General features: G+C 46.9%; 1 long non-coding RNA gene across 1 annotated transcript; it reads left to right on the forward strand.

Moving 5' to 3' along the window:
• The first annotated feature begins 317 nt into the window (after positions 1-317).
• On the forward strand, positions 318-7,422 carry LOC147572761 (uncharacterized). The gene is made up of 4 exons (XR_015246042.1): positions 318-724; positions 4,628-4,724; positions 4,962-5,143; positions 5,730-7,422. It is a non-coding gene; the product is annotated as an uncharacterized LOC147572761 (long non-coding RNA).
• The last annotated feature ends 602 nt before the right edge of the window (positions 7,423-8,024 follow it).

Genomic DNA, 8,024 nt, shown 5'->3' on the forward strand with positions numbered 1-8,024 from the left:
GCGCAGACTCCGCCCCCAGCCCGCTCCCAGCCCCCCCCTGGCTCCGCCCCCGGTTCCTCCCCGGCTCCGGGCCGCCCCCAGCGCCGGCCTCGGCCCCGCCCCCGGCCCGGCCCCGGCCCTGCCTCCACCCCGGACTCTGGCTCCGCCCCCGGCTCCGGCCCGGGCCTCAGCTCGCCCCCTGGGCCACCCCGGTTTCCTCCCCGGCTCCGGCTCCGCCCCCGGCTCCGGCTGGGGCCCTGGCTCGCCCCGCCCCCGGGCCCGCCCTCTCCCCCCCCCCCCCCCCCCGGAGCCTGGCGCGCTGGAGGCGGAGGTGGGGTTCTCTGGGCGCGCCGGGGGCCGGCCTGCCGGGGTGGCGCCGTGGGGATGCCGAGGTATAACCTGGCATAGGACAGGGCGCTGACCTTAGGAGTGACGGGAAGACCTGTGATCTCACAGGGGTCTGGCAGCTCTGCGGGGACCGTAGCTCATTTGCTCGAGGGGCATCTTTTCTTGTGGTGTTAGGTCCCCGCATCTCCCCCTTCCGCCCTCCCAACCCCCGCCCGGCATTACTCACAATAAGGGAGCATTAGTGGCCTGGGGTGAGCTAACATCCTGAGAATTTTCCTGCTCTGTTTTCTAGAGCCTCAGAGCCACCAGGAGCTCTAGACAAAATTGTTGGGGGAATGATACGGCTACCGATGACCTGAGAATTGGCCTAAGAATTGTGGATTTGGGGGTCCACAGGGTGAGCTGAGATTGTCCATACTGTGACATTTCTGAGTGGCTTCCTTTTTTTTAATGTTTATTTATTTACTTCGAGGGGGGAGGAGCAGAGAGGGAGGGAGAGAACCCCAGAATGGCTCCATCCCACAACCATGGCATCATGACTTGAACCAAAATCAAGAGTCCTGCCACTCAGCCCACTGAGCCACCCAGGCACCCCTCATTTTTGTAAGTTAGGGTAAAATTCGCATAGCATTACATTAACCTTTTTAAAGTGTACAATTGGGGGGGGGGCGCCTGGGTGGCTCAGTTGGTTAAGCCTCTGACTCTTGATCTGGCTCAGGTCATGATTTCATGGTGGGATCCAATCCCAACTACCACTCCATGCTCAGCATGAGATTCTCTCTCTCTCTGCCCCTCTCCCCTAGCTTATGCACTCTCTCAAATAGAAAAATAATAATAATAAAATAAAAATAAATAAGTTTAAAGTGTACAATGGCATTTAGTACATTCACAGTGTTGTGAAATCCCAGCCACCTCCTAGTTCCAAAATCTTTCCATCACTCCCAAAACCTCCCGCTTGTTATTTAGTTTCTTCTGATCCCCCCCTCCCCCAGTCTCTGGCAACCACCAAGCTACTTTTATCTCCGTGGATTTATCTATGGATTTATTTACCTATTTTGACATTTCGAAAAATTGAATCATACGGTATGTGACCTTTTGGGTCTGGCCTCTTTCGTTAGCATAATGTTTTCAAGATTCATCCACGTTGTGGTATCTATTTGCCTTCATTCCTTTTTACGGCTAAACAATATTCTAGTGTGTGTATGTGCCAGTATTTGTTTATCCATCCATTCGGTAATGGACATCTGGGCTGTTTCCTCCTTTTGGTTATGGTCAGTCGTGCTACTGTAAACGTGTGTACATATATTTGAGTACCTTTTTCAGTTATTTTGGGTACATACCTAGGAGTTGAATTTCTGGATCATATGGAAATTCTATGTGTAACTTTTTTTTGCGGGGCTTGAACTCATGACCCTGAGATCAAGACCTGAGATGACATCAAGAGTCGGATGCTTAACCAACCTCTATGTTTAACTTTTTGAGGAACCACCAAACTGTTTTCTGCAGAGGATGAACCATTTTACATTCCCACCAGCAATCAATAGAGTGTTCCGGTTTCTCCATACCATCCAATGCTGTTATCTTTTTATTTAGACAATAATAGAATAATAATTATCATCATCATCATTATTATTGCCTTCCTAGTGCATATGAAGGGGTACCTCATTCTGGTACCACCGTTAATTAGTGGTGGTGACCGTCTTTCGTGTGCTTGTTGGGAGAAACATCTAATAGAAAACATCTAATAGAAACGTCTATTCAAGTCCTTTGCCCATTTTTAAATTGGGTTATCTTTTTGTTGTGGAGCAGTATGAGTTCTTTCCCTATCTGGATACCAGCTCCCTATCAGATAAACAGTTTGCAAATATTTTCTCCCATTCCTCGGGTTGTCTTTTCTGACTTTCTGATAGTGTCCCTTACTGCACAAATGCCTTTAGTTTTTATTAAGTCCAGGGGATCGATGTTTTCCTTTCCTTGCTTGTGCAGTGTCATGTCTAACAGTCTGTCATCAAACCCAAAGTCATGAACTTTTATCTCTATATTTTCTTCTAAGAGTTTTATAAGAGCACTTGTATTTCGGTGATTGATCCATTTTGATTTAATTCTTGTATTATGGTGTGAGCCCTGGGACCAGCTTTATTCTTTTGCATATGGATATCCACTTGTCCAGTACCCTTTGTTAAAGAGACTGTCCTTCATAATTGCCAATAAAAACCCCAGACCCCAAGTGGAGACTAGACTCGTGCTCTTTTCCTTCATGACTCTCCAGGATTCTCCATCAGTATCTCTCTCTCTCTCTCTCTCTCTCTCCATATATACATTAAAACCTTGGATTATGAGTAACTTGTTCCACAAGTGTGCCACAAGACAAGTAAACATCTCTCAGAAATTTCAACTTGATAAATGAGCGATACCTGGCAATATGAGTAGTATGTGACGCTGAATGTCACATGATCACAACTGAGCCAATGGTTCTTGAAATTTGCTTTGATATACAAGTGATTTCGATGACAAGCATGTTTCTGGAATGAATTATGCTTGTAAACCAAGGTTTTACTATGTATATATTTTTTTTCAATAAACTCTGCTTTCATCTCAAATAAATAAATACAGATACTGCCCTTTCGCCAATAAATGGCCTTGGCCCCCTTGCCAGAAATCAATTAGCTATAGACAAATAGGAGAAACCAAATATTTTTAAAAGTCTGCTTCAATGCAAGCTAACCCAAGATGGAAATGGGGTGGGCCAGCATGTTGACAGACAAAATAATCTACAAATAATGATCCTTGATACATTAGGGAAATGAATTACAATGAACAAAATTATAAAATAATAAGTTCTTTAAAAGGGAAGGGCACTTAAGGATCACGACAAACTCCAACTCTAACTAACATATGAGTGCCCGCTGTAGAATCCTTAAGGAAGGACTACCCAGCCTGGTTTGTTGCTGTTTCGAGAGCATTCAGTGTTGTACTATAGTGAGAGGTTGAATTTCAGCCCCTAACTTGGAAAATAAAGAGTAGAGTTTGGTAGAGTTTGAGGATTTGTATCAATTCTTCTTTAAGGGTGTCATAGAATTCACCCTGAGAAGAATCTGATCTTGCCTTTGGGGAGATTTTTGATCCATGATTCAATCTCATTTTGGGTTTGTTTGTTTGTTTGTTTGTTTGTTTTTAAATAGGCTTGCTCCAATTTCCTCTTTCTTCCTGAGTCATTTTCGATTAGTTGTGTGTTTCTAGGAATTTGTTCCTGTCTTCTAAGTCGTCTAATTTGTTGGTGCACAAGTGTTCATAGGATTCTCTGATAATCCTTTTTCCTTCTGCAAGTGTTACAGTATTGTCCCCACTTTCATTCCTGACTTTAATTATTTGCATCTTCTTTTTTCTCTTAGTTTACCTAAGGGTTTGTCAGTGTTGTTGAGCTTTTCAAATTTTTCATTTCAACTGTTGTATTGAAATGTTTCAGTTTCAACTCCACAGTATTTTATTTGGTTCCTTTTAATGATTTCTAGCTCTTTGTTGATATCTTCTGTTGGTATACATTTTGATTGTTCTCTGGCTTCCTTTAGTCTTCTGTCCAAAGTTTCCTTTGGCTCTTTCAGCATATTTAAGACAATTCATTTAAAGTCTTGTTCTTGGCAAGTCCAATATCTGGGCTTCTTCAGGTATGGTTTCTGTCCATGTCTTTTTCCTCTGAACGAGTCATGCTTTTTCTTTGTTTGCTTTGTAACTCTTTGTTGAAAATCGCAAATCATGGGGTGCCTGGGTGGCGCAGTCGGTTAAGCGTCCGACTTCAGCCAGGTCACGATCTCGCGGTCCGTGAGTTCGAGCCCCGCGTCAGGCTCTGGGCTGATGGCTCAGAGCCTGGAGCCTGTTTCCGATTCTGTGTCTCCCTCTCTCTCTGCCCCTCGCCCGTTCATGCTCTGTCTCTCTCTGTCCCAAAAATAAATAAACGTTGAAAAAAAAAATTAAAAAAAAAAAAAGAAAATCGCAAATCTTGAGTACTATGACTATAGAAATTAGATTTCTGTTCCTCCTTTGGAAGGTTTGCTGTTATTTCTGATTAGGGGTTACAGTCATCCATTTGTTTAGTGACATTTCCAGACTATTTTTTGGAGACTGTATTCCTTATCATGCGTGGTCACTGAAGTCTGTTCCGTTATCTCATCAGTCAACCACTGACCAAACACAGGTTTCTTTAAACACCTGGAGCCAAAAAACAAGACCAAAAACAAACAAACAACAAAACAAAACACCCCCCCCCCCCACAACTAAAAGAAAACTCTCTTGGTCTTTTCAGATTGCCTCTGAGCTGGACATTTTTGCTCACTTAGCCAGGACACCTGCCACTCTGCCTTAGCCTTTACTTCCCGCTGGGGCCCAGAGATCAATGAAAGGTGAAAGCCTAGGGTCCTCTCAGGTATCTTCTGAGCATGTGTCTGGCCCTCAGCATATGCTTTACACTCTGGGCTCCCTGGTATATGAAGTAGCCCTTCAGAGACCTTGCTTCCCCAGTGTTTTCGTCCTCAGTCTCCTTTTCCCCAGCCTTTCTGGTTTCTCGGCTGCCTACCCCCTCTGCCCTCACTTGCCCCAGACAGCTATGGGTAGTATATGTCTTTAAATGTTTTCAACAGATGCCACCTGGGGAGCTGCTCCAGCCAGGCGATGAAGCAAAGGTCAGATCCTTCAGAGAACTGCCAGCCTGGTCAAAATGCACAACCACACTTTTAAAACAAAGTCCATATCAGGGCCCCAGGGATTCAGGCTACTGTCGTCTGGGCTTTTGCTGGGCTGGGGAATGGGAGACGGTAGGCAGGTAAGCAAAAAATGCTGCAACATTTTCTTACTGAATTTAGAGGCTTCTTTCTTCATTAATCATTCCCCTGCTTGCTCTAGGGTTGTTGTTTTTTTTTATTAGATTCCAACGTTCCGAAAAAAGCTGATTCTATCAGTGTTTGCCAGCTTAATGGTTGCTTAAATGGAGGGACTGATGCTTGGGGCATCTTTATTGTCATTTTCCATGACGTCTTCCTGGGTGCCTCACTTTTAGCACTGGTCACTGTCGATTGCAATTTTCTCCTTGACACTGTGCTCTCCGTATTTCCCTCCAGTCTTGTGGACTTCCCTTCCTCTGCCCATCCTCATTTCCAGGCCTCCGGGCGGGGATGGGAGGGTGGTTCTGTCCAAATGGGGACACTCTCATTGGGGAATCCAACCACTCCCAGAGCTGCCACCTCTGTGTTGAGGAAACCCAGCACTGAGTCTCCAGTTTAGTCCTTAGAGCCCCAGACATGTGGACAACTGCCCACAGGCCACTCTAGTGAAGCCATGTAAATAAGTTCTGCCTCAGAGGATGGAAGAAGAAGGGGCATGTCCTCACTCTCATTCTTCTTGCCATCTAGAGTACGGAGGTGGTAGCCAGAGCTCAGGCCGCCATCTTGGACTGTGATGCCCACGAGGATGGAGAAGCACAGAATGGAAGGAGCTCTAGCCACTGTGGAGGCATTAGCCTACCTCCTTTGTCTCAGGGGTGGAAAAACAACCCTTATCTTGTTTAGGTCATTATTTTTTGTTTTGTTTTTTTCTTGTTTTTTTTTTTTAAGTGTATTTATTTGAGAGAGACAGAGGCAGCGTGAGTGGGGGAGGGGCAGAGAGAGAGAGGGAGAGGGAGAGAATCCCAAGCAAGCTCTGCACTGCCATCACAGAGCCCGGCGCGGGGCGCGAACTCACAAAACTGTGAGACCATGACTGGAGCCCAAACCAAGAGTTAGACGCTTAACCGACTGAGCCATCCAGGTGCCCCTAGGTCATTGTTGTTTGAGGATTCCCTCACATGCAGCTGAACGGTGCTTGCATAATTCAGCAGACCTTTCCAGCCCCATTCCCCATGCCACCAGCTCCCCTCAACTGCCCTTGTAAAGCATTCACTGCAAGCTAGTACAAGGGCCCGCTCACTTGTCTCTCCCGCTCTCCGAGAACATCTCCAGACCTGGGACTGGTTCTTTCTTGGATTCTTGCCATGAGATCAGCTTCTTTAAGGCAAGAAAGGGAGGGATTGGGAATGATCGCTGGCTGGGTGCCAACTGTACGCGCTGTACATTTTATTTTTCTTAATTGTTGGAGTGGCCCTGTGAGGGGCAGCGCAGGACTCTTGCTCTCGGGGAAACGGAGGTTCACAGACGCAAAGCTGCTTCTCAGATGCGCATAGATGAAGAGCGATAGCACTAAGTGTGGAACTCGGGTCTGCCTGGCCTGACACAGGCCTCTCTCCACCGCTAGAAGTTTCCGTGTCAGCGCACCAGCCAAGTGACCCTTGACGAATTAATTCCCTCCGTGGTTCTCCTTTAAGGTCATCACTGTCAGCTGCTTTTCACATGCTGGTTTGAGAGGGATCAAGAAATGCCTTCCCAAACCTGCTGTCCTTTGGGAAGGCAGGGCTTCTGCCTCCGGCTTTGGTGTTCAGGACGTTGTATGTTCTTTAATTTTTTATTCTTTAAAAAATGTGTATTTTATTTAGTTTGAGAGAGAGAGAGAGAGCACACAAGCAGGGGAGGGGGCAGAGAGAGAGGGAAAGAGAGAATCCCAAGCAGCCTCCCTGCCATCAGCGCAGAGCCTGATGCGGGGATTGATCCCACCAACCAGGAGATCACGACCTGAGCTTAAATGGAGAGTCAGACACCTAACCAACTGAGCCACCAGGGCGCCCCTGTGTATCCTTTTAACACTGGGAGACCATGAGGGATAGTAGAAACCACATGAGCTTGAGAACCAGGTGCACTTGGGTTTAAAACCCATCTGTCCCACTTATAACTGCATGACCCAGGGCAGGAAGGGCATAATGTTATCTGCGGAAGACGGTGGAGAGGATTAAAAGAGAAATAGGGTGGGGCGCCTGGGTGGCGCAGTCACAGTCGGTTAAGCCTCTGACTTCGGCTCAGGTCCTGATCTCACCGTTCATGAGTTTGAGCCCCACGTGGGGCTCTGTGCTGACAGCTCGGAGCCTGGAGCCTGCTTCGGATCTGTGTCTCCCTCTCTCTCTGCCCCTCCCCCACTCACGCTCTGTCTCTCTCTGTCTCTCTCTCTCTCTCTCAAAAATAAACGTTAAAAGAGGTGCCTGGGTGGCGCAGTCGGTTAAGCGTCCGACTTCAGCCAGGTCACGATCTCGCGCTCCGTGAGTTCGAGCCCCGCGTCGGGCTCTGGGCTGATGGCTCAGAGCCTGGAGCCTGTTTCCGATTCTGTGTCTCCCTCTCTCTCTGCCCCTCCCCCGTTCATGCTCTGTCTCTCTCTGTCCCCAAAATAAATAAACGTTGAAAAAAAAATTTAAAAAAAAATAATAAAATAAACGTTAAAAAAAAAAAAAAAAAGAAATAGGGTAACAGTGGCCAGAGCACAAGTGACTTGTAGCAAATCTGACCTGGCCCCCTGCCTCTACCTCTCTCTCTCCTCTCTTTGGGGTGGGGGTTTGATTTTGTTTACGTTGAAATTGAAAGGACATTGAAATGACACCCTGTATTACTGTTCACAAATATGCTTTATCACTCACTTCTGGGGTGCTATACTTTTCCGCCCGTTGAGCAGGACCGGCGGTGTGCCCCTGACCAATGTCAACGGGAGCGCTACATGCTACGTCCGGGCAGAAACGCTAACTCGCTGGCTATGTTTCGTCCTGTTCTCTCCTCCTTCCACCAGGAAATCAG

Source organism: Puma concolor, chromosome E4, assembly GCF_028749965.1.
Source record: "Puma concolor isolate L17-30 chromosome E4, mPumCon1.1.hap2, whole genome shotgun sequence".
Classification (NCBI taxonomy): domain Eukaryota; kingdom Metazoa; phylum Chordata; class Mammalia; order Carnivora; family Felidae; genus Puma; species Puma concolor.